The sequence below is a fragment of the Pelophylax lessonae genome, assembly GCF_965119305.1.
Source record: "Pelophylax lessonae genome assembly, chromosome: 1".
NCBI classification, from domain to species: domain Eukaryota; kingdom Metazoa; phylum Chordata; class Amphibia; order Anura; family Ranidae; genus Pelophylax; species Pelophylax lessonae.
This window is the reverse complement of record NC_138768.1, coordinates 86036486-86051537: the sequence shown is the minus strand read 5'-3', so window position 1 is coordinate 86051537 and position 15052 is coordinate 86036486. Positions and strand designations below refer to the sequence as shown.

General features: G+C 45.5%; 1 protein-coding gene across 1 annotated transcript in view; it reads left to right on the top strand.

The window, feature by feature from the left end:
- Window positions 1-15052, top strand: part of OXCT1 (3-oxoacid CoA-transferase 1) — a 261457-nt gene that overhangs the window by 224082 nt on the left and 22323 nt on the right. The window lies entirely within an intron of this gene.

The window sequence follows — 15052 nt, the reverse complement described above, 5'->3', positions numbered from 1 at the left end:
ATCTCCAGCTATTAGCAGGCCTCCCGAATGGCCATGCGGTCCGCCAGGGCCGGTACCGCCAACCACGCCAAATCCCCATGCAGAGAGAGTGTTGTGTGCCCTGCAGCACACCGCTATTCAGTACAGGCCGCCGCCATTTTTTTTGCTGGATCGCACGAGCCGCCATTTTGGCGTAGCCTCGTGTCTCCGGCATGGGGGCGGCCATGTTTGAGGTGATCCAAACACCTCGGGGAGCTAGGGGAGGCGCCGGAAGGGGTGCAGAGGGGCGGAGCCGCCTCCTTTCTTCCTGGGCAGCCAGCCAAAAGACTTCCTGTTTGTCAAGACAGCGCTGTAACCTGTTGCAGTTAAACTCTGAGCATCAAGTGGTGAGCCTGGGGGTCTATCTCTCTCTCTCTCTCTCTCTCTCTCTCTCTCTCTCTCGATCGATAGGGATCCCTAGCAGGTAACACTAAGGGGCTTTTTTGTGGCGCTGGGGGTCTGAAGAAAAAAAAAAAAGTTTTTTATTTTTGAATTATATTATCCAGGAAGTGACTGGAATTATCATGGACCCTGCCACACATATTCCCCCACCTGTTTCCCTCGAGGGGGCCACGGGACCCGCCGGTGCACAGAGTGTAGAGTCATTTACAGCAATTTTGGAGTCTATGGTGGCTCGGGTGGAGGCGGCCTGTCGGGGACGGGGGTCAAGGAAGCGACCCCCGCCTACCCCTATACTATCTGACACCTCTGACTCTGATTCAGAGATGGTCACTGCAGTTGCAGGTTCCTCTGCAAAGGCTGTTATCCCAGTTAAAGCCCCCTCAGACAGTGAGGAGGACGCTTCTTCTCCTGCTATAATTCAGGAAGAAGCATTGGTGGACGCACTAGTTGTGGCAGTGCAGGAAACCTTAAAACTTGAGGCTTTACCGGCAGAGGCAACTGAAACAGATTCCTTTTGGTACTAATAAGCCCATCAAAACGGTGAAGGTTTTTCCTGTACCCAAATGTTTCGGTAATCAGATTAAAGGAGAATGGGAGCATTCTAAACGTACCTTTACTATTTCCAAGCGTATTGCTAGACGCTATCGTTTGAGGAATCCATCATTAAGAAATGGACGGTACCACCAGTGGTGGATCCACCTATTTCCAGGCTGAATAAAGCCACGGTTATCCCAGTGGAGGACACTTCGTCCTTTAAGGATCCGGTGGATCGAAAGATGGAAGCAGAGTCCCGCACCATCTTCTCTCTGATAGGGTCAGCATTTAGACCAGTAATTGTTATTGGTCTAGTTTCCCAGACACTTACGGAATGGGCGAAAATGGTACGCCAAGACCTTAGGGGAAAAGATATTCCCCAGGAGACATCTGATTTGATGAAACAGATTATACAAGGGCTACAGTTTATCTGTGACGCAGCCTTGGACACTACTCCCTTATTAGGGCATGCATCTATGTCAGCGGTGATCCTCAGACGTGTGCTGTGGTTAAAATGCTGGTCAGCTGACCTAGGTTCCAAAAAGACCTTGACAAATCTCCCTTTTCAGGGGAATCGTCTATTTGGGGCCAACCTAGATGAAATCATCAAGGATGCCACTGGGGGCAAGAGCACTTTTTTGCCACAGGCTGCTAAAGCTAAGGGACCTCGCAACAAGCGAGGACCTTTCTTTACCGCCCATAAAGGGCGCCCGGCTGGTACTAGCGGGAAAGGCAAGACTCCTCCAGGAGGGTTCAAGAAGGGCTGGTCGGACAAGCAGAGGACCAACCCAGCCAAACCCGAAGCAAAGGAGTACACAGCCTGAAGGTGCGCCCCCACCCGGTTTCAGGGTGGGGGGACATTTTCACCGGTATTCGGGACATTAGATCGAGCTTCAACCACTACTACCGGTGCGATTCTTCCCTTCCAACATTTAAGTACTACAGGAAGCGGTAGTTACCATTCCCTGAATAGATCTTTTCCTTTACCTTTTCCTAAGATTAGTCCCTATACCTCACAGGAATCGGATCTGGTTGACCAGATAGGCCAAGTAGCCTCTAGTCGGGTGACTTCGGTCCCTGAGGTTCAACCAGAAAAGATCACCCTTCCTGATAACAATCGGGTATCTGATAAATGTGTGGGAACAGAAAACGACCAGACTTTCTCGGATGGTCGGGGCCAGATACCTCTAGGGACGCCTGGTTCAGATTCTATCAGCGCCAGTGGTCCTAGAAATTCTAGGCTGGCCTCCTCAAGCCGGCCTGGCCGACTTGGACATGCTAGTCGCAGACGTTCCGTGGGAACTTCGTCTCAGGGAGTGTCTGTGGTCTCAAGGACCAATTTACCATCATGCTTTACAGTCGCTGGGTTTAATGGCCTGGCCATTGAGACCCAAGTACTGAAGGACAGAGGTTTGTCTACTTCAGTCATTCCTACATTTATTAAAGTAAGGAAAGCGACTTCCAGCAAGGTCTATTATCACGCATGGAAGACTTATATTGCGTGGTGCGAATCTTTAGGATTTCCTCCACGTACCTATTCGGTGACTCGAATATTGGCCTTTTTGCAACAAGGGGTTGAGCAGAAGCTAGCCTTGAGCACCATCAAGGGTCAAGTTTCAGCATTAGCAATCTTCTTTCAGAAGCCTTTAGCTACCAAGTCCTTGGTGCGGAATTTCATCCAGGGGGTGCGGCACCTGGCTCCTTCAGTCCGCGCGCCCTTACCGCCCTGGGATCTTAATTTGGTTTTGTCGGTTCTACAGAAACCTCCCTTTGAAAACATCAGGGAGATTCCCTTGCTTACTTTATCCCAGAAGGTGGCCTTCTTGGTGGCTATTACTTCTGCTCGCAGGGTGTCAGAACTGGCTGCATTATCATGCCAGTCCCCATACCTAGTGATTCATAGGGATAAGGTAGTACTTCATCCTAAGCCATCTTTTCTTCCTAAGGTGGTTTCAGATTTTCATCTGAATGAAGATATTGTACTACCTTCCTTGTGTCCTCAGCCCAAGCATCATCGGGAACATGCGTTGCATTCCTTAGATGTGGTTCGGGCAATCAGGGTATACCTGAAAGCTACGGAATCATTCCGTAAGACGGATTCACTTTTTGTGATCACGGATGGCCCCAGAAAGGGTTTGCCTGCATCTGCCGCGACCATTGCCAAATGGATTAGACAAACGGTGGTACAGGCTTATTCTATTAAGGGTCAGAGTCCTCCGTTCCCTGTTAGGGCGCACTCCACTCGAGCGCTCAGTACTTCCTGGGCCTTTCGCCATCAGGCGTCAGTGGTCCAGGTATGTAAGGCGGCCACCTGGTCGTCGGTACATACCTTTACAAAATTCTATAAAATTGATGTGACGGCATCGGCGGATGCCTCATTTGGCCGCAAGGTTTTGCAGGCCGCAATTTGAGGAGACCGGTGGTCTACCTCGAGGGTTTTTTTCTGTTTGAAAAAAAAAAAAAAAATTTTCTCTTTTTGTTGAGTCTCATCATTAACCGGTTGCCGACCGCCGCACGACTATATACTGCGGCGGTCAGCCCCGGCCAGGCAGAGTGACTTATCTGTACGTCACTCGCCTGTCACTGACTTGCGAGCCTATCGCGGGCGGGCGCGCGCCCGCCGCGGCACGTTCAGACAAGTCAGTGCGTGTGACCGGCGGACTCGATGTCCGCCAGTCACACTGCGATCGCTCCTGTGAAGGGAGAAAGACAGAGCGGCTTATGTAAACAAGCTGCCTGTCAGTTCTCCCTGTGTAAAAGTGAAGATCTGTCCGCTCTACTATGTAGAACGGTTGATCTTTGCTTTTACACCAATAGGAATGTCCCTACACAGTTAGAATCACGCCCCTAGGACACACTTAACCCCTCCCTGTCCAATAAAGTTAACCCCTTCCCTGCCAGTGTCATTTTTGCAGTAACAGTGCATATGTATAGCACTGATTACTGCAGTAATGTCACTGGTACCCCCAAAAGTGTCAAAAATGTCAGTCAAGGGTCCGATCTGTCCGCCGCAATGTCGCAGTACCGAAAAAAAATCGCAGATCGCCGCCATTACGCGTTAAAAAAAAACACCAAAAATTACAAAAATCTTTCCCTTTGTTAGTAAACGCGATAACTTTTGCGCAAACCAATCAAAATACGCTTTTTGCGATTTTTTTTTTTTTTTTTTTTTTTTTTTTTTTTTTTTTTTTTTTTTTTTTTTTACCAAACATATGTAGCATAAAACAAATTGGCCGAAAAATGTTAAATTTTGATTTTTACTTTTTTTTTTGGGGAATTTCATATAAAAAAATGTGAAAAATATTATTTTTGCAAAATTTACGCTCTTTTTTTGTTTATAGCGCGTGATCAAAAAATCGCACAGGTGATCAAATACCACCAAAAGAAAGCTCTGTTTGTGGGAAAAAAAGGACGTCAAATTCGTTTAGGTACAGCGTCGCACGACCGCGCAATTGTCCGTTAAAGTCACGCAGTAAAAAATCGCAAAAAAACCCCTGGTCCTTTAGCAGCCAAATCCTCCGGGGCTTAAGTGGTTAAGGATGAGCATTGTAAACTTCTAGTTGGCACCGGTTGGGCCTTCTAGATTGGGATTTGATTTCCATTTTCCCACCCCTCATTTGTGATACTGCTCTGGGACGTCCCGAAGGTGGTGTATCACCGAGGACTACGTCTGTCAATGAGCGCTAGAGAAAAATGGATTTTTGTAAAATCTTACCGTAAAATCCTTTTCTCTTAGCTCATTGACAGACGTAGTCCCCGCCCCTCTGTTTTTGAGTTGGGTTGGGTTAAAATCTCTAAAGACTGCTTTTTCACATAACTGATTTGCTGAGGCAGAGAGAGAGAGAGGATATACCCTCTGGGACTGCCCCTAGGGTGTGGCCAGAGCTTTTTAATTTCCTGTCTAGTCCTGCTCCTGTGGAGGCAACATAACCCGAAGGTGGTGTATCACCGAGGACTACGTCTGTCAATGAGCTAAGAGAAAAGTTTACGGTAAGATTTTACAAAAATCAATTTTTTAATGCCAGCATGACAGATTCTGTTCGGCCGAAAATGCGCTGTCGGAAGCATCATACTAACAAGCCTACAATCGGCTGATCGGTCGTCGGCCGAATATTTACGGCCGACAATTGGTACGTGTGTACGGGGCTTAATTTACCTTTTGGTCTGGTGAATATACTCTTCAAAACATTTTTGGTGTATCGGATTCAAGAGTACAAAAAATAACTAACTGCTGATCCTGGCAGGAATCCTGTGAGCAGACAACCTTCCTGTGCTCTCTGCCTCTGAGTTATCAATTAGAATTCTTCACTTTCATGGTGGACTACAGAACAACCCCTACCCTGTTATGGAGATGAGGTGTTCTGTAAATCTAAGTTTCTGTCAAAGGCTAACTAAGTGCACTTGTTACAATCTTTTGTATAATCTCCTTTCGATGTACCAATAACAATGTAGTGCAAGTTACATAGTTGCATAGTTACATAGTTGGTGAGGTTGAATAAAGACAATAGTCCATCCAGTTCAACCTGTGTAGATGTGTGTGGCTGTAATCATCTTGCATACCCCTGAATGTTCTGATCCTTGAGATGTACGTCTAAGTCTTTTGAAAGCCACCATACTACCCGCAGAAACCACTTCATGTGGTAGAGAATTCCACAATCTTGTAGCCCTAACAGTAAAGAACCCCCCACGTTGCCTGAGGTTAAAACGCTTCTCCTCTAATCGCATTGTATGCCCCCGAGTTCTCATGCAATCCCTTCGACTGAACAGCTTTTTTTCTAAGCCTAGATCCCCATTTAGATATTTAAAAATTGCTATCATGTCCCCCCTCAGGCGTCTCTTCTCCAGGGAGAATAAATCAAGCGATTGCAGACGCTCCTCATAATCAAGGTCCTCCAATCCCCTAATTAGTTTAGTTGCCCTTCTCTGGACTCTCTCCAGCTCCAACACATCCCTCCTGAGGACTGGTGACCAGAACTGGACCGAATACTCCAGATGAGGTCGGACCAGAGTTTTATAAAGTGGAAGGATTATAGTCTTATCTCTGGAATACATCCCTTTCTTTATGCATGCTAATATTCTGCTAGCCTTGGCAGCTGCCGCTTGACATTGCATGCTGTTGCCTAGTCTATCATCAACCAAGACTCCCAGATCCTTCTCCATTTTTGATTCTCCCAAGGGTTCCCCTCCTAACGTGTATTTTGCTTTTATGTTTCTAGTCCCCAAGTGTAAAACCTTACACTTCTCCACGTTAAACCTCATTTGCCATGTCATTGCCCACTCCGTTATTTTGTCCAGGTCATTCTGTAGGATATCTGCTTCATGCTGTGCTGTTATTGTCCTGCCTAATTTTGTGTCATCTGCAAAAACTGATATTGAACTACTGATCCCGTCCTCAATGCTGTTTATGAATAAATTGAACAAGGTTGGTCCTAGGACTGAGCCTTGGGGGACCCCGCTTACTACCTCAGACCAGTCTGAGTACGCGCTGTTTATTACCACCCTTTGGACACGCCCTTTTAGCCAGTTCCGTATCCAAGAGCAAACCCTGCTGTCGATACCTGCAGACCTTATTTTATAAATTAAGCGCTTATGGGGAACTGTATCAAACGCCTTAGCAAAATCTAGGTACACCACATCCACTGGTCTGCCCCTATCTAGCTCACAGCTCACCTCCTCGTAGAATGTTAAGAGATTGGTTTGACAAGAACGCCCATTTGTAAACCCGTGCTGGTATTCTCACATTAGTTATTTTTGTAAATCCAAATGTAATTGTGTGGCCAGATTGTAACATTTTATGGTGGCTTTTTGGGTGATGCCAGTGCTTCTCCTATTATAGCGAGTCAGCAGTGTCACCCTTGGACAGGAAGTGTTACTGGCAGGATTGCAAAGTGAAGATAAGGGGGCGGGGAGGGGGAAGACTCAAATGCAACCACCACATCTAGAAACTGGTTACCTGGAATTAAGGTGTGGTTATATTTATATCCTTAGGTTTGGATAGGCTTTTAGGAGTACTAAAAAAAAAAGTATTGAATCCCCAGGAAATTGTCCTAAGATGTGTGGTATATAATCAATCACACTGATATGGTTGGGTGCCCTTTCCATCTGCTGCCTGTGCAGATAAATCTGGAAATTGCCCTAAGGGTAAGACAGGCCGGCTAATCGCAGATGAGGAGCAGGCAGTAAATTATGATTCTTATCTGTCTTAGTGCAAAGTGAACCTGCCCTGTAATTTAATCACTGTAGTCTACATAAATGTACCTGTCAATTCTACTTAGAGTAGGCTGCCACCAGGGCAACCACTAGTCACTCCATCCATACATTAGTTCTTCATGAGCAAGCAAGTTCTAGGGAATTGACAGGCTTTATGTACACTCTACAAAACAGAATATAATGCAAACCATATGGCATCTCCGTGATGTAATTTTAGATTTAAAAACTGAGTCACCTGAGCCAAGATTTTCCTGGATTTCTTAAAGGATATCGAAACCCAAAAAACAAAAATTGTAATATTGCAGCTCACTAGTTCTTAGCTCTGGTGGCTAAACTTCAGGTGTTTGTTTTTTATTTTTTGCCTAAACTAAACCCTGTGTTTCCACCAAAAACATCCTCTTGTGATTCACACTCTTTTTTTTCTCAAAAATTTTTAATAAAAATAGTGTGGTGCTTCAAAATAAACTGTGGACGAATTGCATAAAAAAAAACTAAAAAATCACATGCATGTGCATCAAAAATGTGCGTTTATTTTTATTGCTAAGAACATTTTTTGCAAGTGCAGATGAATAATTTTGCCTTCCTAAAATGTAAGTGTTCTCGTAACTTCCTGTGCTCAAAACTGAAATCTCAAAAAATCATCAGGTTTTTTTAAATTTTTTTTACTACCTTCCTTGAACTACAAAAGGACGCCTCTCTATGTAACAAAGAGGAGTGGTGATGCAGTTAGTAGACCTAATCAGAAGAGCTGCCTAAAGAAGTGACAGCTCCGCTCTCTCATAGATGCAGTAAAATGAGTGAACATTGACACCCTCCCAAGTGTTACTGACTGGATCACCAGGTGAAAATGGAAAGGGGAGCATAAAGAAAAAAAGCCAATGCAGCAACCACATTGAAGGATAAAGAAGCAGCTGCAATATATTTGGTTTCTGATGCACTTTAAGAGCTCAGTGCTGGCTTTGTGCCTGGGTTATGTAGGGACTGACCTTGCACAATATGCAAAAAATTCCCAGTGTAGAAGGGTTAGCATGAGTGAGTCAATTTCTCAATTTGGAAAATTTTCTTTTGTTCATTGACGGACACAGCGCTCCATATTCAGAACCATAGGTTTATATTGCCCCTACAGGAGTAGGACACTAGGCAGAAAATAACTTGGCTACTCCTTTGTGCAGTCTTAGCTGGTATACATCCCCCCTCTGCTATAGGCCTTCCTTTTTTTTTTTTTTTTTTTTTTTTTTTCCTGCCTACTCAGGAGTAAGGGCCTAGTTCCCTGCTGGGATCTTTGGTCCTGGCAATTTTTTATTCTTTTTTAATGCCTTTTTTTTTTTCTGTGAGATCTACAATCAACTGCCAGGCTGGGCGATGGGCTGGATTTCTAGATCCAGTGGTTCCCCTAATTTGGCCAGCGAGCAGGTGCAGACCAGAGCTCCACACTGGGTTGGCAGCGACATAGCGCAACTGGACGAGGGCTGGCCTGTGCGTTAATTGCCTTGCCAGATCTTGGCTCGAGTCACAACGTTCCCCCCTGGCCGACATCCCCCTCGTTTTGGTGGTGAGCAGGTTGTCTGGTTCCTGGTATGGTGAGTCTGTGTCCCCTTTCTCACTGGATATGGTTTGAGGCAGATGTGGGCATCCTCTCTTGGAACAGTCAGACCTGCGGGGTCCTTAAGTGGGCCATCTTTGTCCCCCCCTTCAGGGTATCACAGCAGGCTGGAAGGTGTATGGGTTTGGTGTACTGCTATGTACCTGTGGGGGGAGGGGGGTAAATGGGTGGGTGGGCATGCCGTCGGTGGAACAGTATTGCTGACTGTTATGGTTGTCCTGTGTCCAGATCCCCCCCTCCTTTTCGGATGGGTACATGGGTTCCCTCCTGGGTCCCTAGAAGCCTCGTGGATGCTGCGTTTGGCCATTTTGCTGTGGTTGGCGACATTGTATTGGGAAGGATTGGCCCTGGGGGCTCCTGGTACAGATCGAGTTAGATAACGCCACGTCGGTAGCTTATGTCAATCGCCAGGACAGAACAAAGTGTTAGTTGCTCTGGAAGTAGTCGGCATTCTCAGGTGGGCAGAACGCTTCATTCCAGCCCTCTCCGCCGTTTTCATTCCAGGGCTGGAAAACTGGCAGGCGGACAATCTGTTGGCAGGAGTTAGACCAAGGGGAGTGGTCCCTTCACTTTGATACTTTTCATCTGATGTCTAGGGTGGGGCATCCCTGAGGTGGACCAGTTAGCATCTCAACTCAACAGAATGGTAGAGAGGTTTGTGGCAAGGTCACAGGATCCTCTGGCAGACGCCAGACACTCTGGTGGCCCCGTGGGGCCAGTATCTTCTGATTTAGGCCTTTCCTACTCAACGTTCTTTCACAGCTTCTGTGCAGGATCAAGGCTGAAAGGGATTCTAGTGGCTCTGAACTGGCCTTGCCAGTCTTGGTATGCCAACATCCCTTGGATACTGCCTCTCAGGGAGAACCTGCTGTCCCAGGGGTCAATCTCCCATCCTGCTTTAGTCGCTGGCTTTGACGGCCTGGCTATTGAAAGCCGCGTGCTGAAGGATAGGGTTTGCCTGGGTCTGTAATCCCAACACTGCTGAAGGCTCAAAATCTAGCTCTAGAAAGATTTACCATCGTACGTGGAAAAGCGTACATTTGTGGAGTCAATCGGTGTTCATCCTCGATCCTTTTTGGTGGCTCGAATCTTGACCCTCAAGTGTTGAGCAGAAGTAGGCCTCAAGTACCATCAAGGGCCAGGTGTCTGCCTTGGCAGTCGTCCTTCAGCGACCCCACTAGCCACGCATTCATTGGTGTGTACTTTTATTCAAGAGGTTTGATACCTGACTCCTCCGGTGCAGTCTTCTTTACTGCCGTGGGATTTGAACTGTGTTCGCAGTTCTCTAGAAGCCTCCCTTTAAAAATATTCAGGAGGTTCCCCTGCTTATGTGGTCACAGAAGGTAGCCTTTTTGGTGGCAATCACCTCTGCTCACAGGGTATCAGAACTGGCAGCAATATCATACCCCCTATCTGGTGGTTCTTTGTCCACGGCCGTCATTTTTACCGAAGGTGGTCTCTGACTTCCATTTAAATGAAGACATTGTGTTGCCTTCCTTGTGTCCCAGGCTCACTCATCCCAAGGAATTTGTGGATTCGGATGTATCTGGCAGCCACGGAGTCTCTTCGGAGGTCGGACTGACTGATCACGGATGGGCCAAGAAAAGGGCTGTCCTTCTGCGACCATTTCCAGATGGATCAGACAGACGGTGATTAACGCCTATTCTATCAAGGGTCAGTTTCCTCCTTTCCCTGTAACAGTGTGCTCTACTCGGGCGCTTAGTGCTTATTTGACCTTCTGTCCTTGGGTGTCAGTGGCACAGGTTTGCAAGAAGGCCACTTGGTCATCGGTGCACATTTCACTAACTTCTACATAGTGTATGTGTTGGCATTTACGAGTGCTTCCTTGAGTGGCAAGGTTTTGCAGGCTGCTGTTAAGAGGGTCTGTTCCCTCTATGGGGGTGTGTTCAGGTTGTGCTCCAGTTTTTTGTTAAAGGAGAGGTCCAGGAAAAACCTACCAACACTAAACCTGCTCTGGACGTCACTATGGTTCTGAATATGGAGCACTGTGTCCGTCGGTGAACAAACGAGAAAATAGTATTTTTGCACTTACCATAAAACCCATTTCTCTGGAGTTTTAATACTTCTGATACTGCTTGTTACTAAACTAAAGGGCTATAGCACAGCGGGGGATGTATACCAGCTAGGACTGCCCATAGGTGTAGCCAAGTCTTTTTTTTTTCCTGCCTAGTGTAATACTCCTGTAGGGGGCAATATAACCCTATGGGTCTGAAATATGGAGTGCTGTCCGTCGAACTCAGAGATATGGATTTTAAGGCAAGTACAAAAATCCTATTTTCTCCAGTCTATTAGGGTTGATTTACTAAAACTGGAGAGTGGCTACAATGCACTGCTGCACCAGATTTTGCACCCTCCCATTTAAGTAAATCAACCTGTATGTCCTGTACAGCCTCCTAACACTTAACCCTGATCTGCATGAAGAATTAATACTTGTAAAGTGGCATCAACATTGAGACCATTCCCCCAACACTAATTGCTTAAAGTGTTTGTAAACCTCAGACATGAAATATGAACAGTGTATACTTGTCTCAATCCAGAGCACAAAGCATAATTTCGGGCTGCTGCTTTGTTTCTCTGCTATCAGCATGAATGACTTTTGACACATTTTCCTGACCCCAAGAGAAAATAGTGACCAGGGAAGGTCACTTTTGGACTGACGGCCTCAGTTCTGTTCCTTTGTGTTGGGTGAGGGGGACTGTGTCCCTTCCCTCAAATCAGCTCTCCTCCCTGAGCTCTGCAATGTAATTTCAGCTCTCCTTCCCATGCTTTCTGACATCTTAGACACGCTTTATAAATTCTGGACTTTGAAGGGCTGTGGAGAAAAGGACCGCAGATAACCAGATACAACTTATGTAGGAGAATTTGTTTAATCTGTGTATCAACCTGAGGCCAGTCACTTCACTGGTTATATGAAAGGGTTTACAACCACTTTAAACCTTAACCTGCCCCTCAATACTGAACGCTCCATGGTACAGAACCCCCACAATGACCCACTGCCTTATAAATAAAGCAGCATAGTACTTTCGAACGAGTGGGGTGTTTAATTTTTTATGTCCTAGGCTGCCCATAGGTGCTCTGAATCCCGTTGAACCAGCTGAGATTCAAACAGTGTGAGGGCAATGTACTAAGTTGATCAATTTGGGTACAACCAGCCTGCCAGACTCACTTTGTAGCCGCTAGCAATAATCAGTCTTCTCCTCCTGGTGGGGACTGCTGCCCCTGCCCGTTCTTGCACAGCCCCCCCTGCTGGGAGGAGACGATTGCCCGGCAGGAGGGATTACCCGGTCAGCAGGGTATTTCTTTCCTCCCGTGGTTGCAGGAAAGAAATTTGCACCATCTATGGCCTGCCTTTAAAGAGGAACACCAGGCACTTATAAAAAGTCAGCAGCTACAAAAAGTGTAGCGGCTGACTTTTAAAAAAAAACACACTCTCCTGTTCTACGGTTCAGCGGTGAGCTCACTGCAGCAGTCTTCTTCCTCTGTCCTCCCTCTGCGGCCCCAGCATCTTAACTATGGGCACCCGGTTGTGACAGTTTGCGGCTTCGCATCCGGGCACCCACTGCACACAAGTCGCATGGTGCATCCTCTTTTGGTGGATGCATTCTTCTGGGACCTGTTAGTATCCCAGAAGACTGCAGGGGGGAGGGAGAAAGAACTTCCTTTCCCAGCACCGCTGCACTGGGAACGGAAGTGGGAGCTGTTACCTGCCAAAATCTGCTACCTGCTCCTTCTCACAGAACAGCCATCTGCCTTGGTTACATAGGCAAACCACCGTTCTGTTTGCCTCAGGAACAATTGGACGGTCACCAGCGGTGTTTACACGTGCCCTACAGGTATGTGATTTTTGCGCTGAAGGGTTGCAGTAAATGCATGTGGGGCAGTCCGGAAGCTGTTAAAGAACATCTGGCCCTGCTGCCCTTGGACTTTTGCAGTTTTGCTTGATAGCTTGCTCCCTGCTGTGCTTTGTGGTTCTTCTGTCACGTACTAGACACAGTGATGTAGAGGGTTTGCAGGGAAATTGACTCTCTCAGCAGGGGACACATTATCTCTGTATTAGATAGCCGTGGTTCCCAGAGCTTTTCAAGATGGAAAAGATTCAACACACTGCCCGTGAGAAAGTAAAATATTTGGCGACTTCTTTTATAGAGTGCTGTTGGTTTTTTTTTCTTTACGCACAGGTCACATTGACATTGAAGCGTAAAGGTTCACTGATCTAGGGGGAAGTGTTAACGTGACCCCATTCTACCATCCTTTAAATCTGGGAGCTTGTTAAGCTGATCATATTTTTATCAGTTTGTATTTTTTTTGTTTGTTTTTTGATCACTCAGTGAGCTGATTGAAAGAAACTGGCTGATTCCCCTATCTACACTGTCAGAATTTTTATACTGCTCTGATAAACAGTGTCTATTTATGCAAATAAGCAAAGATCTGAAGTGAGGAGATTCTCAACTTATTTCCATAAATCAATAATGCAAGATCATTTTAAGTGACACTAAACTGAAGATAAGGAGAATACAATTCTGTGCAAAATATATATATATATATATATATATATATATATATATATATATATATATATATATATATATATAATTAGTGAAAAATAAAATGTCAAAAATATAGTTGGTGATGAACAAGGTTTAGAATAAAAATGTAATAAAATATATCACACAGGTAATGTGAGAATATAATCTCAGAATTGTAAGATAACCATAACCAATGACTTCTAGAATATGATTAATAGTCTACCAGGAGGACCTAAAAGATGGCAACCAATATGACAGATTTGACACGTGACTTCTCTCATCCAACAGATATTTATAATTCCAATATTTTAAATAAAGTTACATGGATACAAATTGTTATACCATGCACTAAGACTTATTAAAAGTCCGGAGATTTTTGGTAAAGTAAAATTCTATTTAGTCAATTTACTATAAAGAATATCATCATAACTGAACCATTTACTAAAGCCAAAATTAGCTTCAAATTCCAAGATAAGAAGAATTAAACCAATCATATTGCAGTTAGAATGATTTAAATTCAAATCTTGATGCCAACAGTTTAGGTGTGAGAATGGATCAATTAGGAGTATATGGATAAGGCAATTTAGGATTGTATACCTTACCAAAACAGTCCTTTTCTGTTGTATGGGAAAAGTCACGCTGTCCTGGCTTTCAGGATCAAATGTCACCCGTCAGTGTTCCAGAGCTCCCTTCAAAGCATCTTATTCCTCTCACGATCTCCAATTCTCCCCCCCCCCCCCTCTCTCTCTCTCTAGCTGACTAAAACTTTATGCCACCTGAAGTGTGGGCGGGGATCTCATTACCATATGACCCTGACGTCACTAAGGAGTACGATTCCTAATGTTTTAATGACTTGGACCCAAAATTAAGCAATCACCAGAGGGCAGTGTTGTATTACGTACGGATTTGGGACATAGAGTATAATTAAATTTTTTTCCCAAAGATAACCCTTTGACCTCAGTCTGGTAAAAAGATCTAAATTTCACAGATATGTCAAACCCGTCAAGACACTATTGCGAGAGTAGAGTATTGTGACCATAAAAACTTAAAGGACCTTGCATAAACATTTTCTCTGTAAGTAACTAATGCAACTTAAGTATTAGTACTTAGCAATTATATGAAACAAAATGTAGTACACAAAGCAGTCCTAAAAATGTATGTGTTACACATGTGTAGTAATATTGTTGCTAATATTTTTCTCACACATTGTTATGTTTCCTAAAACTTGTTTTAACCAGCTCACATCCGCGCTACAGCCTATATACGGCTGCAGCGCGGACTTGAATTTTCGGGAGGCCGTTTTTAAACGGCCTCCCATAAACACGCCCGCCGCGCGCTCCCGCGAGCGCGCATCGGGCAGAAGCTGTGTTGGCCGTGTCCCTTGGACACAGCCAATCACAGATCGAGACGAATGGCCAATCACAGCGGCCATTCGTCACGATCGAGGCATCCAATGAGAGATGATCTCATATGTAAACATATGAGATCATCTGTCATTGCCTCGGTAGTAACAGACTCCCCGCGCGCTCCCGCGAGCGCGCACCGGGGATAATCTGTGTTGGCCGTGTCCCTTGGACACAGCCAATCACAGATCGTGACGAATGGCCAATCACAGCGGCCATTCGTCACGATCGAGGCATCCAATGAGAGATGATCTCAAATGTAAACATTTGAGATCATCACTCATTGCCAGCTCTCCCTCCTCACACACAGACTGCAGTGTGAGGAGAGGAGAGAT